At 39.2% G+C, this 15,304-nt stretch overlaps 1 long non-coding RNA gene across 11 annotated transcripts in view; it reads right to left on the reverse strand.

The window, feature by feature from the left end:
• LOC141569739 (uncharacterized) overlaps window positions 1–15,304 on the reverse strand; it is a 204,949-nt gene that overhangs the window by 159,691 nt on the left and 29,954 nt on the right. For 10 of the 11 annotated variants that reach the window (XR_012493505.1, XR_012493501.1, XR_012493500.1 and 7 more), the window contains exons 3-4: window positions 11,368–11,598; window positions 10,473–10,647 (exon numbers count right to left, since the gene is read on the reverse strand). This is a non-coding gene — a long non-coding RNA (uncharacterized LOC141569739). Of the gene's footprint in view, window positions 1–10,472; window positions 10,648–11,184; window positions 11,599–15,304 lie in introns of all 11 variants that reach the window. The other variant, XR_012493503.1, reaches the window with a different exon arrangement.

The raw sequence follows: 15,304 nt of genomic DNA on the forward strand, positions 1-15,304 counted from the left end.
GGTTTAATTCCATTGTGGTCTAAAAGCAGACATTGTATAATTTCTACTGTTTTAAATTTGTTAAGGTGTATTTTATGATCCAGAATGTGGTCTATCTTGGTGAATGTTCCTTGTGAGCTTGAGAAAAATGCATATTTTGATGTTATTGGATGAAGTTGTCTATAGATGTCAATTATATCCAGTTAATTGATGGTGTTGTTGGGTTCAACTATGTCCTTACTGATTTTCTGCCTGCAGGATTTGTCTATTTTTGAGGGGTGTTGAACTCTCCAACTATGACAGTGGATTCATCTATTTCTACTTGCAGTTCTATCTGTTTTTGCTTCATGGAATTGGATGTTCTAGTTAGGCACATACACATTAAGAATTGTTATGTTTACTTGGAGAATCAACCCTGTTCTCATTATAATATTGCCCTTTTCTAATCCTGATAACTTTCCTTACTTTTTAGTGAGCTCTATTTGAAATTAATATAGCTACTCTGGCTTTCTGTTGATTCGTGTTATTTTGGTATATTTTTCTCCATCCATTTACTTTTTAATCTACATGTATCTTTATATTTAAAGTGGGTTTCTTGTAGGCAACATATAGTTGTTGTGTTTATATATATAAATATATATATTTTAATAGATGGATTAAAATTGACTTTTTTTTTAATTGGGGAAGGGGAGCAGGACTTCATTGGGGAACAGTGTGTACTCCCAGGACTTTTTTCCAAGTCAAGTTGTCCTTTCAATCTTAGTTGTGGAGGGTGCCATTCAGCTTCAAGTTGTTGTCCTTTCAGTCTTAGTTCCAGGAGGACGCAGCTCAGCTCCAGGTCCAGTTGCCGTTTTCTAGTTGCAGGGGGCACAGCCCACCATCCCTTGTGGGAGTCGAAACCAGCAACCTTGTGGTTGAGAGGATGCGCTCCAAGCAACTGAGCCATCCAGGAGCTCAGAGGCAGCTCAGCTCAAGGTGCCGTGTTCAATTTTAGTTGCAGGGGGCGCTGCCCACCATCCCTTGCGGGAGTGGAGGAATTGAACTGGCAACCTTGTGGTTGAGAGCCCACTGGCCCATGTGAGAATCGAACCAGCAGCCTTCGGAGTTAGGAGCATGGAGCTCTAACCACCTGAGCCACCGGGCCGTCCAGTTGTTGTGTTTTTTGATCAACTATGATAATCTCTCTCTTTTCATTGCTGCATTTAGACCACAGGTATTCAAGATGATTGTTAATATAGGTGGATTAATGTTTACCATATTCATTCCTGTTTTCTATTTGTTGCCTTTGTTTCTTGATTGTCTTCCACTCTTTTTCTGCCTTTCGTGGTTTTAGTTGAGCATTGTATATAATATCATTTATCTCTTTTCTTAGCATATAGATATACATCTTTTAAAAACTTTATTTTACTTGTTGCCCTAAAGATTGCAGTATACATTTATATTTAATCTAAATCCTCTTTCAAATAAGACTGGTAGTGTGAGCACCTTATAATAACAAAATAATCCTAATTCCTGCCTTCCCTACCTTGTAGCATTGCTGTCATTCATTTTACTTACATATAAGCATACATAAGCATATACAGAGGGTGCCAAAAAACGTATACACATTTTAAGAAAGAAAAAAATTGTATTAAAATTATGCTGATGGTAACCACTTTGAGCACCTCTTGTAATTGCAGAAGTCGAACGTGACTTGTAGTCACCTTTTGTTATTGGTATATATTGAGTATTACAATTTTAATAGTTTTTTCCTTTCTTAAAATGTGTATACATTTTTTGGCACCCTCCGTATATGTTATATATATATGTGTGTATCTATCTATCTATCTACCTATATATATATGTATAATATATATAAAATATATATATATAATATATATTTGAATACATTGTTGCTGTTATTATTTTGAACAAATTGCTATCTGTTGCATGAATTAAGAGTAAGAAAAATTAAAAAAAACACTACCTTCACTTATTCCTTCTTTGATGCCTTTCTTATCTTTATGTAGATCTGAGTTTCTTACTCATATTATTTTCCTTCTTCAAAGAACCTCTTTAACATTTCTTGCAAGGCAGTTCCACTGGCAAAAATTTCCTCAATTTTTCCTTGCCCAATAAAGTCTTTATTTATCCTTCGGTATTGAAGGATAATTTTTCAGGGCACAGAATTCTATGTTGGTGTTTTTTTCTCTCTCAACACTTTAAACATTTCACTCCACTCTTGCATGGTTTCTGAGAAGTCAGATGTAATTCTTACATTTGTTCCTTTATAGGTAAGGTGTTTTATTCTTCTGGCATCTTCCAGCAATTTATCTTCGATTTTTTTGCAATTTGAAAATAACATGCCAAGTTGTGTCATGCAGGGTGTCATGCGGAGTCTCAGCTCACGCTCCCCACACAAGAATGCAGGATGTGGCTAGGCCAAAAAGGAACACCCACGGAGCCATAGGTAGGGGAGTCATACCACTATAGTCTCACTGGAGGCTGGATTCACACGACGTGTGACCTGCTGTCTGCTTTTCTGCCTGCCAACCGACCCCTTGCTAGCTGCAGTCCGCTCTTGCTAGCTCAGCCACCATCTTCTTGCTAGCCCCCATTTTTCTTGCTCGTCCCCATTTTTCTGCTAGCATAGCCACAGCAGTTATATTAGTGGCCAATGGCTCACTGGTTACAGCTGACGGCCAACTAGCCACAGCTGATGGCCATCCAATCACAGCTGATGGCCGTCGACTACCAGAGCCAGCACATTTCCACGTGAGGCCGTGAGGCCGAGAGCCTGGAAACTGCTCGTTGGGGCTCTGTCCCCATAGTAGGTTTGTTTGGTTGTTTTTGTTATTGTTGTTTGAATTTATTCTACTTGGTTTTCTCTGAGCTCCCTGTGTCTGTGGTTTGGTATCTGACATTAATTTGGGAAAATTCTTAGTCATTATTGTTTCAAATATTTCTTCTGTTCCTTTTTCTCTTTCTTCTCTTTCTGGTATTACCATTACACTTATGTTACACAGTTTGTATTTGTCTCACAGTCCCTGGATATTCTGTTCTGTTATTTCAGTCTTTGTTATCTTTAATTTTCAGTTTTCAAGTATTCTATTGATATATCCTCTAGCTCAGAGATTTTTTTCCTCAGTTCTGTCCAGTCTACTAATAGGCCCATCAAAGGCATTCTTCATCTCTGTCACAGTGTATTTTATCTGTTCCATTTCTTTTTGGTTCTTTCTTAGAATACCCACGTCTCTGCTTACATTGCCCATCTGTTCTTGCATGCTGTCTACTTTATCCATTAGGGCCCTTAGCATAAATATCACAGTTGTTTTAAATCCCCACTCTGAAATTTCAAAAGCCCTGCCACATCTGGTTGTCATGCTTGCTCTATTCCTTCAAATTGTGTGTTTTGCCTTTTGGTGTACCTTATAATTTTTTTCTTGATAGCCAGAAATGGTATACCAGGTAAAAGGAACTGCTGCAAATAGGTCTTTAGTAGTGTGGTAGTAAGGTGTGGGGGAGGGGAAGTCCCATGATTAGGTCTCAGTCTTTTAGTGATCCCAAGCCTCTGGACTATGAACTTCACAAGTGTTTCTCAGTTTTTTTCTCCCCTCTTACGTGGGACAGGATGGGTAGAGTGGGCTGGAGTTGGGTATTTCACTTCCACAGGTCAGTGAGGCTCTGATATTACCCCAGCAAGTTAGGCTCTGGTGAACTAGTTTCCCTTGAGGGCCAACCTTGTTAAGAAGAACAGAGTGCTCTGGTGTATTTCAAAATAGTTCCTTTTCCCCTCCCCCTGCTGGAAGCCTGAGGGGATTTTTCTCTGATATTTTCTATGGGTACCTGGTTGAGTTCCTGGAGGTAAATCTCACAGTGTTATAGGGGCTCCTCTATGTGTAGATCCCCCTGGAGTTTTAACTCTCAGAGTTTTCAACACTGAGCCTCCAGCAATTTGTCAATTATAATTCAGGTTTCCCTATCGCAACAATAGGTCCCGCAGGGGTTTCCACAAGTGAGTTTCTGTTGCTGTAAGCTTCAAATCCCTTTATTCTCCTGTCTTTCCAATCTTGGGTGCAGTGGTTGGCCCTATGTCTTGCCCTCTCTTATTGATCTGAGAAGAGTTGTTGATTTTTCAGTCTGTTCATCTTTTTTATTTGTTAGGACAGACTGGCGATTTCTAAGCTCCTTACATGCAGAACTGGAAATTAGAAGTCCCTTGCCATCAGACCTTTTCTGAAAGAACTGCTAAAGGAAGTTCTTCAGACAGAAGGGAAATGTTACCAGAAAGAAACTTGGAACATTAACAGTGAAAGAAGAGCAACAAAATGGTAACTATCTCAGTAAATAGAATATTCTCTCCTTCTGAGTTCTTTAAAATATGTTTGGTGACTGAAAGCAAAATTTATCACATTTCCTGATGAAGTTTTTAATGTATGTAGAAATACTACATAAAAAGCAACAATATAAAGGGGGAGGGTAAAGGGACCTATATGACAGTAGTATTTTTCCACTTGAAGTAGTAAAATATTGATTTGGAGTAGAATATTAAAACATGTTTAAGTAATCCAAAAGGAGGCAGGAAAGGAGAAACAGAGAAATGAGAAATAGAGGGAACAATCACAAAATGAATAATAAAACAGTAAGCCTAAATCCAAATTTCAATAATTACATGAAATGCAAATGTAGAAGTCAAAGATTGTTTAATTAAAAAAACAAGAGCCAATTGTATGCTGTGTATCAGAGACTCACTTCAAATATAATGGTATAGGTACATTAAAAGTAAAAAAGAGGGCGGACGAGTGGCTCAGTTGGTTAGGGTGCGAGTTCTGGGCAACGGGGCTGCCGGTTCAATTCCCAACTGGGCCAGCAAGCTGTGCCCTCTGCAACTAGAATGAAGTCAATGAGCTGCCACTCAGCTCCCAGGTGGCAAGACGGCTCAGTTTTGGAGCACGGGCTCTCAACCACAAGGTTGCCGGTTCGACTCCCACAAGGGATGGTGAGCTCCACCCCCTGCAACTAAGATTGAACACAGCACCTTGAGCTGACGTGCTGCTGAGCTCCCAGATGGCTTAGTTGGTTGGAGCGCGTCCTCTCAACCACAAGGTTGCCAGTTCAACTCCCGCAAGGGATGGTGGGCTGCGGCCCCCTGCAACTAACAATGGCAACTGGACCTAGAGCTGAACTGCGCCCTCCACAAATACGATTGAAAGGACAACAACTTGACTTGGAAAAGTCCCGGAATTACCCACTGTTTCCCAATAAAGTCTTGTTCCCCTTCCCCAATAAAATCTTTTAAAAAAAAGTAAAAAAGATATACTTTTATGCAAACACTAAAAAAACGAAAGCCAAAGTGACTGTAATAAAAGAAAACAAAAACTATGGCAAAGTCGTACAATGTGGAATCTAAGCTACTTGTCACCAATAATTCCTTAATAAATTATTTACATTCTTTTCTGAGGAAAGTTTTATTCCATCTTACCCACAGACCTTCCAGGCATCCATATATAAAAATGTTGCCCAGTGCTAGCTGGCTAGTTTTTGTGAATGTTCATGGATTGCCAATTAGAATCTTGAAGACTGCTCTAATCTAATGGCTTACTTTAAGAACACAAGACATACATTTTCCTTCTTAACTTTCCCAGTTAGGTGCAAGGTAATTTTCCAGGCAGATCTCTGTCTCCTTTAATGAAAACAGATCTTTTTTCCCTATTTCCATTTTACGCCCTCTGTAGTACAAAGTCTTATGCTTCAAATCTGTAAGAAAACAAGGTGGTCATATACCTAACATCACTTGCCTTGAGTCTCATTTGTCAGTTATGAAATTTATGTGGGGCCACCAAAGGTAAGGAGATACCATTATTCTGAAACACTTCTTTATAAAAATAGTTTTTTAGAAGGACAATTTTCTACATTTCCTACATCATAGCACACATAGAAAGTGATAATATTTATCAGACGTTCTGGATAAGTAGAGAATGCTCATGGCCAGAGGCAATTGGCCAAAGGGGTTTAGTTCCTCTAGGCTGCACTGAGCTGCCCTGAAGGCTACAGGGAGCCACTGCATTGAAACACCTGTAACCCTTTTGTGGGAAACTGCACAGAATGATGGGAACTATTTTAGCATAAAACGCAAGTTCATGCTATAGCAATCCCTGTGGGTTTCCCTTTTGAGTTTCTATCATATTCAGCTTAATTTTATGTAATGCCTTTCGCTTTTTAACACTTCAATTTTTTTTCAGTTAAAAGAGAACATTAAATACTATTACACAGGAGTTTCCTCAGACATGAAGAATAGCAGTACAAAGCTATGTATGCTAACTTCCCGTGGGAATGACAGGCAGAGAAATAATAGTGATTTTTAGACCTGGTTTTCTAAATTTTGGAAAGTTACAGATCCTTTCTGGTTTCAGTTTTCCATTAGATAATGGAGATAATAACACCTATGTGATACGGTTGTTGTGAATATTAAGATGAAATTCCTTATGACATGTGCTTAGCGTACATAGTGCCTGGCACATACTGAGGACTCAGTGAAAATAGTTGGCTTCCTCTTCATTTTCATTCCCTAGACTACTTTTTGCTAAAGAAATTGAGAGTAAGGAGATATTGTGTCACCTCTGAAGCCTCAGAGATGGCTTTGTGGAAGGTATGTAATGATCTTGGTCTTGAGGGGAAGCTGAGATTTGATGGACAGTAAAAAAGAATAAAGGCCTTCTCGGGTCCTGGTAATAAGATGGCATGAAGCTAATCTTTGAGGCCTCAGGCAGCCAAAGGTAGGATTAATGAATCAAGAACACTTGATAAGAAGGAGAGATAATGATTTGGAACCTAGACGTCAGGAAACCAATGAGAAAGTCTTACTTGTGTGGGTGTGAGAGTTGACTTCAGGTTAGACCATGACCACATGGTGAAATAGGCAAACTGTTCCTTTGGTGCTTTTCCAACACGACTTTGCTGTCTTTTCTTTCCTTTCAGCATCACTTCTCCCAAGGACTCCATTATATTACTTATGCTTAACTATCACATATTTGGGAAGAAAATGGGCTAAGAAATACCTAATTCATACTCAAGAGTTTTTGACCTTTTAAAAGAGGTCATCAACATTTTAAAAGAGAATCTTGGATTGCCTTATGATTAATCAAGAGAAAGGCTCTCCTGTGAGGAATTTCCAGCACTTCTCTGGAACAGGGAAGATATTTTTGATTATAGAGGCTACCCACTCAAATCCTATCACAAAGATAACTTCCCACTCCATCCATGGGTGATAAGCACGCTAATTAACAGACCTGAGCATGCACAGTCTAGACATAATCACGCTATAATGTCAACATTCTAATGAGGCTCAAAAATAATTTGTCTGAATAACCCCTGTGCGGGTGTCAGGGCTGAATAATAGGGAGAAGCATGGCAGAGATTCCTGGCTGAAGCAGCCCTAAGTACAAAGAAGTAGAAAAGCAAGCAAGAGAAGTCAAGACCCAAAGTAACAATATTACATTTAAAGGGTCACATGCGTGATTGCCAAGCATTCTCCCAGCTTTGAGAGTTAAGGGAGGTGGAGTTCAAAATGGGAATTGGTCAGCATCAACTGCTAAGTCCAAGGGGGTTCCAGTGACCAGTCCATCCGTAACACCCATGGCTCATGTTTCTTATTCAGTGGCTGCCAGCTGTGACTGCCCACGGGATTAGTTTAAGAGGTTAAAGGCAGGGGTAAATATAAAGGATGCAGCAATGGACTTGTGGTGCTATGGGAAATTTTAAAATAATATTACAGAATCATTGGTAGCTATTAAAATACAGAAGCTCTGAAGCTATTAGAATACAGAAGTTATGGCAGATGCATCCAGAGGAGGTAGTAAAATCACTATTTAAAGACTCATTAGATATCCATTCATTTTTAAAACAGGATTTAAGAAAACTAATGAGATCTATCTTGTGGTAGTGCTGAGATATGAAGTGAACGACCCACGAGAGGTCTCTCTAAACCCAAGAGATTCTGTTTAAACGTTAGAATCCATCTGCTGCAATGGAAATTAAATCCGATAAGCATTCTCCTTGGAAAAACATTGCTTTATATGAGCAATGCTCTATTTGCTCTTCTCTTTCTTTCTTTTCATCCCTTCCAAATTAAAAACTGGCTCGAACCTATCTCAAAAGTAATTTTCTTGATATTAACCCCTAAGAACAGGATTCATAGCCTAATATACCAAGAATGGCAAAGAGGCTTCATTTTGATAGAGTTTTCCTGAACTTTGTGTTGAGAAATATTCTGAAGCTGCATTCAGAGGGCTGTGTCTGATCAGCAATGCCTGCCCTGTTCAGGAAGGAGGGATTAGAGCATGCTTATCAGGTATTTGCTACTCCTGCTATATGACAACACAAGGAGTATTTATAATTAAAAGCGATACAAAAGTAATCTAATATTTTAATATTCTGAGGCATATACGTATGATCTCCCAGGTATCACCAAGATTTGGTGCATGACCTAATGGACTCCTTCCAAGAATATGTAAATAAGGGCCTACTTATTGTTAAAAAAAAAAAAGATCCAATAGAAGAGGAAAAAGACATAGAATAAACTATTTTGCAAATCCCCTAGCCTAAGGTTGGAACTCTGAGGAGGACATTTAGGTATGATTTAAAGGAGAGAGGAAACAGAACTAATATCATTATTGCCATATACCATAGTGCTTGGCCTAATGGAAGACACAGATAATATTCTCCCAATATTGATTACAAAACTGATTTTAGAGGCATAGAGCTAAACTGCAATTGTCATCCATTTCCAGAGCCATCTTGTTAACCCCAAAGCTATACTGCCTAAATCTCAGCTGGAACTCTGACCCCTTGCAATGCTTAATAACTTTTATTTCTTTTGATAGTCAAGCCTACTCAGCTGCCTAATGGCTTTCAGGGGCCAGAGGGTAAATCTTGCTGGTAATATCACGTTGGTTTCCTGAAAAGATCTTTCAGGGGAGTCAAGCCCCACATCATCGCTCTACAATCTAAAGTTATAGAGATCTGTCATGTGGTTCTGGTGGATTTGGTAATGTGGAAGACCCCAGGACATGGCATACATTCCTCCAGCCTCCTATCTGCTGTATCTGAGATGACTCAAAGGGGTGTGTGTGTGTGGTAGCGGGGGGTGAGGTAGCAGGGTATATGAGGGAATATTGCCTGAGATATTATTGGAACTCAAATATTTATCAAATGAATACAGTCGTTGAATGAATGAGAGAAATTTTGGGGACCACTTTAAATAGTGGAATGAAAAGTGCCTTCTGGCTTGGGAAAAACAGATAAAGCAAGACAGAAAAGTAGAAGCAGACCACTGTAGCTAAGGTTAGTGCTTCCCTACTTCGCTATTACCAATCATCCTCCTCTTCAGGCAGGAAAACTGGGATGGCTTTGCACAGGAGGCTTGATTGTTGGTGGTAGAATCCCAAGACGGGAAGGTTAACCTTCTAATCAGCAGGGGGAAATCTAGGCGGGCATGATGAAATGGAGCGCCACTTATCTAGCAGTTCTCTAGCATGAACAGGACGGGAAAACAGGGTCAGGCAGAAGATTGTTCAAGTATATAGTTGGTTCTAACTCTGAATTGGGGCTTGGAAAAATAGACTTTTGACTCTAACAGTATATTGGTATATTGGGCAATAAACAACATATAAAATTCTGCAGCTTTTAACACCTTTTTTGGAGGAAACCACCTGTGCTTAGTTTTAGCGACCAAAGATTAATTTGAAACAGTTTCTGAATTTAAAAAAAAATTGATATTGTTTTCAATTTAATCTTCTCTGAAGTTTTCATTTTGGGTTTTAAGCTGTGCTGCTATTGTGACTTTTAAAGAAAGAGTTTGGTGGTGGTTGACCATCTAAGTACATTAGTGCACAAGGCTGTATAAAGGTGGCTGAGTTTAGGCTTCATTTAAAAAGCACCTGTGCAGAGGACATGCAGTCCTGGGAATGAGTGGTACCTAGAATCCAGGACCAGAACAAGTTTTCCCTCGGCAAATGCCGATTTTGTTTTACAATTACTTGGACAGTGTTTCTGCCTTTTATGTTTCATTGATTTCAGTTATTTACAAACAAATTATTAATTATGAAATTAAATATGTAACAATCTCCCCTTCGGTTTTGATACCATTCTAACTGAAATAACTCACTATCTACTTGGTGAAGTCACGTGGAACTAAAAGACATTCTTAACTCCAACTTACCCAGTATCATGGATTGTTGTCAATTGAGAAAACATACTTCATGTCACAGAGGCAACGTATTTTGAACATAATGCTCTTCTACATAACTTGTTAGATTGCTTAATTCAATCCATGATTGGCACATGGATAGAAACATTTAAGTCCTTCTGTGCTCTTGGGCCCAGAATGGAACTGAGTTTTCTCAGGAATTTAGAAAAGTAGGCATTTACAAAATGTGTGCTTTCACGTTTAATTAGGAAAATATGAAATTATGTCATTTGGAGATGAGAATGAATTTTCATAGACTTCAGAATACCTGAATATTCCGATATTCTGCAGGGCAGGCTGTAGTGCTGGGAAATTAAAGCTCACTGGGCGCAACCCTCATGCGCTGATGGATGGGAACTGGTGAATTAGGACTCCCGCTCTAAAGCCTCTTGGGTGGGACAAATCTGAGGTGCATGTCAACATCGCAGGTCAGCAAAGTGTTTCTGTAAAGGGTCAGACAGTAAATATTTTAGACTTTGTGGACCACATGGTCTCTGTTGCAACCATCCAACTCTGCTGCTGTAGAGTGAAGGTAACCATAAATGATTCATAAATGCATGAGCATGGCTGTGTTCCAATGCACTTTATTTAACAGAAACTGAAATTTAAGTTTCACATAATTTTTATATGTCACAAAATATTAGACTTCTTTTGATTTTTTTTAACCATTAAAAACATAGAAACCATTCTTACCTCACAGGCTGTATAAAAGCAGACTAGACTTGGCCCACAGGTTGTAGTTTGCTAACCCCTGTCCTACATTAGCACTCCAAGTTTCCTTTGGGATCCCACAGTGGTATCTAGCTGGAAAACTCACACTTTATTGCTTTCTTTATCTTCCCTGTCTCACTTCCGCACTCACCTAAGTAGTCCTGGGAATCACCGCCCAAATAAGCTACTTGCACTTGGATACCTGTCTTGAGGTCTGCTTCTGGGGGCAGCAAAACTAAGAGAACCAGCGTGGCTGATTAATCACTGACCTGAACATTCGCTGCTTTGGCATTATGAATACCCCCAGAAAGGCTCCTGGAATCCTAGGCGTAGAGTCAATAAAAGCCTCTTTTCATGATATTCTCATGCTGACAGTGCAATGGGTTAAATGTGTAACGCTCACCGTTCCAGTCTTCTGACTTGCACCCAAGGAAAACTGAGAGTGTTAATACCTGCAAGGATCCCAAGGCAGCCATTTCATCTTGAATTCATCATTCTCAAACCCTCATACTGGGCTTATCAGCAGTGAGGACGTCAAAGTGCTTTACAGCACCATGTGTCAGTGAGTCCACCAAGCCATGTAACGGTCCACAGGAATCATAGGGCGCTGGATGCGATGATAACCATTGCAGCAATCTCTGTAGCCACGGGGATTTATGAAATGGGTTTCCTCCCAAAGCTCCCTGAAAATAACCAAAGAACTAAATTATTTCTAGTTTAAGAACAGCAGGTAGGTAGATAGGGCATTCATTTTTCAGTCCTATTTTACTCATTTTATGTAGTAATTTCTTTCCTTGCAAATTGAAAAAAAGCTTTCCTCACCCTATTCCATGCGGCTCCAGATGGCTGTACCCTCTCAACCTGGCAGGTGCCTGCCTGTTGGCAGTGAGGCTGTGAACTTACTAAGTACAGCATTTTCAGATCTTCAGACACAAATGAAGCAACGTAGATTCTTTTATTAATGACAGGCTCCTCTAATAAAAGGATAGGCATGACATGTGGATTACAAGGAAACTGTGAAGCCAGAGCTGGCTCTAAAGTGGTAGGGACTTCTGCACTGTCTAAAAATTGATTAATAGAGACTGATTTCCTCTAGTCCTACTTGGTATGCAACATACAACAAAAATGTAATTGTAAACTTAAAAGAGAGAAAAGCTGGCATTCTAGAACTAGCTCTAGGGTGTTTACAAGTTCTAACAAAACCTTGCAAAACTGTGTTTTAATTGGGTTTCTATTAGCAAGTTTAATCCATTGGGACTCTCTAATTGCTAAGGTAAGTCTTAGCTCCCTTTCATCATTATTTTCTCTCTTAAAGTCCAAACTAGAAAGAAAGAAGTTCTCTTTATTAAGATGTGAATTTTAAATTGAGCATGAGCCCAACAAAGTAAGCTATCACTGGCTCTTTCTGAGCCTATCCCTCTGGAGGGCTTCATTTTAAAATTCAGATACAGGGAGATTATTTGTCAGTGTGGTTTTGGCAGCGACAGAATTACCCCTTGAAGAAAGCAAGTTGGCAGCCTTGCAAAAAAGGAAGCAATTTTTAATTATTTATTTATTTTGTGTGGGAATTGGGTTCTACAAACAAATGCCTGACTACTGGGGCTTAAAAATTGCTGTATGGTGTTCAAATAAAAAAGGAACATGAAGCCAGTGAATACCCATGGTCACGGGGTGTGGGAACTGTAGCCATGGTGATAAAAACCCAAGTGCCAGGGCGTAGCAAACCAATGCTCAGAGCTATAAGCTGGCTGAAATTTCTACTCTAGGCTCCACATTCCTGCTTGGAAAACACCTCCTCCTTGATCAGACACACACGAAGGCTGTGTTTCTGTGGTGTAGTAGGATGCCTCTAGGGTAGAGTGTGGGGCATACAGGTTATCTTCCTGTTTGTAACAATCTCTGGGGTCACATGCTACAGGCTGAGGCGGAGGGAGAGAAAGGACCTATTTCTTACCATCAGCCAGCTTCCCAGCTCTGGCATTTTTCATCAATTTGCATAACCAGGAATAGCAGGTGTATTTTAGAAGCACATGGACCACTGCCCCACCTTTCCAATACACACGTATCTTCACTTAGGTTTCCCTCCAGGCCCATTCTATCATACGCATTCCCATCTGGTTTTGTTTTTTTTTTAAATTAAAGTTTATTGGGGTAACAACTGTTAGTAAAATTACATAGATCTCAGGTGTACAATTCTGTAACACATCATCTATACCCATTGTGTGTTCACCACCCAGAGTCAGTTCTTCCATCACCATATATTTGATCCCCTTTACCCTCTCATCTGCTTTTTAATGCTGAAAAGTTCACAACTAGGGGTCTATTCATTGGAGGTAAGGCCTTGTTTCTTTGTAAGATGCATATAATCCTGGGATGTATAACATATTTAATCCCTTAGCTTTTGAATTTAAACAAACCCACAATGTTCACTGAAATGAACTCCTTGAAAACAGTCTCAAAATTAAAATGGATATGCTCTACTAATCACTTGTACTTCACTGAATACAGTTTGGGGGAGGGTTAGGCAAAGAAGGATACAACAAGGGAAGACTGTGTGATCTCCATAATGATCAGGTCAGTGGAAATGAAAACTGCCATTATTCTATTCAACCCAACCTCTCATTGCCATAAAGAAAGATTCCACACAGGCATTCATTCTTTATACTTTCTAAGTATATTCTTTTCTGTGAATGAAATACATAATAAAATGCATTTTAAAAATAAGATTCAGATTAAATACCCTGTTTGGGAACCTGGCAACGAAATTTATCAGACACTCTTTGATTTTATCCATTTGGCTAGTAGAGATATTGTTATATGGCATTTCTCCAAGTCCTCATGCTTATTTATATCACTTTGCTATCCTCATAACATCTGTTCTCTTAGGAGAATAGGAATATATTTAACTGAATACTTTTCTGTTTAGTTGGAAGAAGATGCATTAAAAACATGGAAACATAAGAGCTGTCATGTTTAGGGAACGTGAAATACTCATAAACAGTTGGTTAGAGCTTAACTTGGGTTAGAGCTTAAGTTGGAAGACAAATTTGACCATTTTATCAAAATGTATCATGTAATAAATTTACTGTAGTAGTATTTTTTCCAGAAAGTTATTGTATGGACACCCTAACAAACAAGTGAACCGAAGTATAAGATATGTGAGACACAAAAATATTCATCATAACATTGTAAATGTGACAAATGCTGAAAAAATCCTAAATGTTTGTAAGTAGGTTATATAAATTATGGATTAATCACACAAGACAATATTACATGGCCAGTGAAAAGAATTAAGTAAATTTATATGTACCAATATAGGAAGGCACCCCAAATATTTTAAAGTAAACTGTACGTACAAGGAGTGATCAAACAATACAATGTATGTTTAAATAAAAAAAAATTACAGTAAAAGACACATTACTATTAATCCCCCTCAAAATACTCCCCCTTGCTTTGAACACACTTATCCATCATTCTTGCCACTTTCTGAAGCATTTCGGGACATCCTCTTTCATGAGTGTCTTTAGTTGTGCTGTCGTGGCTGCCTCAATTCAAAATGTTTACTTTTCATGGTCATTTTGACTTTGGGGAAGAGCCAGAAGTCACACAGTGCCAGATCCAGTGAATATGGTGGATGAGGACACACCATAATGTTTTTATTTGACAAAAATTGCCATACCAAAAGCGATGTGTGACACGGGGCCTTTCTGTTGTGATCAAAAGATACAGTGAATATGGCTGCCGAGTGCCATCCAACAGAAAGTCAGGGAGCTTCAATATGGGAAGCGGTGCATCAAACCTTAGTAACAGTGTGTGACAAGTTTCAACTTGTTCGGTGCAGTCAGTTGGGTGTGAGCTACGGTTGAGAGAAGGTGTGTTTTATTTATTTTTTTTTTAAACTTTTATTTATTTAAGTGTGTTTTTCCAAGACCCATCAGCTCCAAGTCAAGTACTTGTTTCAATCTAGTTGTGGAGAGCGTAGCTCACAGTGGCCCATGTGGGGATCAAACCAACAACCTTATTGTTAAGAGCACTACACTCTAACCAACTGAGCTAACCGGCCGCCCAAGAGAAGGTGTGTTTTAAAGGGTGCCATAAATCATCCTCCCTCATGACAATGCTCCGTGTCATACATCCCTTCTGGCATCCGGCAATTTCTGTCAAATAAAAACATTGCGGTATGTCCTCATCCACCTTATTTATTGGATCTGGCACTGTGTGACTTCTGGCTCTTCCCCAAAGTCAAAACGACCATAAAGGTAAACACTTTGAATCTATTCAAGACATTGAGGCAGCCATGACAGCGCAACTGAAGACATCGACAAAAGAGGACTTCCGGAACTGCTTCAGAAAGTGGCAAGAATGATGGGATAAGTGTTCAAAGCAAGG

This window comes from Rhinolophus sinicus, chromosome X, assembly GCF_036562045.2.
Source record: "Rhinolophus sinicus isolate RSC01 chromosome X, ASM3656204v1, whole genome shotgun sequence".
Lineage (NCBI taxonomy): Eukaryota > Metazoa > Chordata > Mammalia > Chiroptera > Rhinolophidae > Rhinolophus > Rhinolophus sinicus.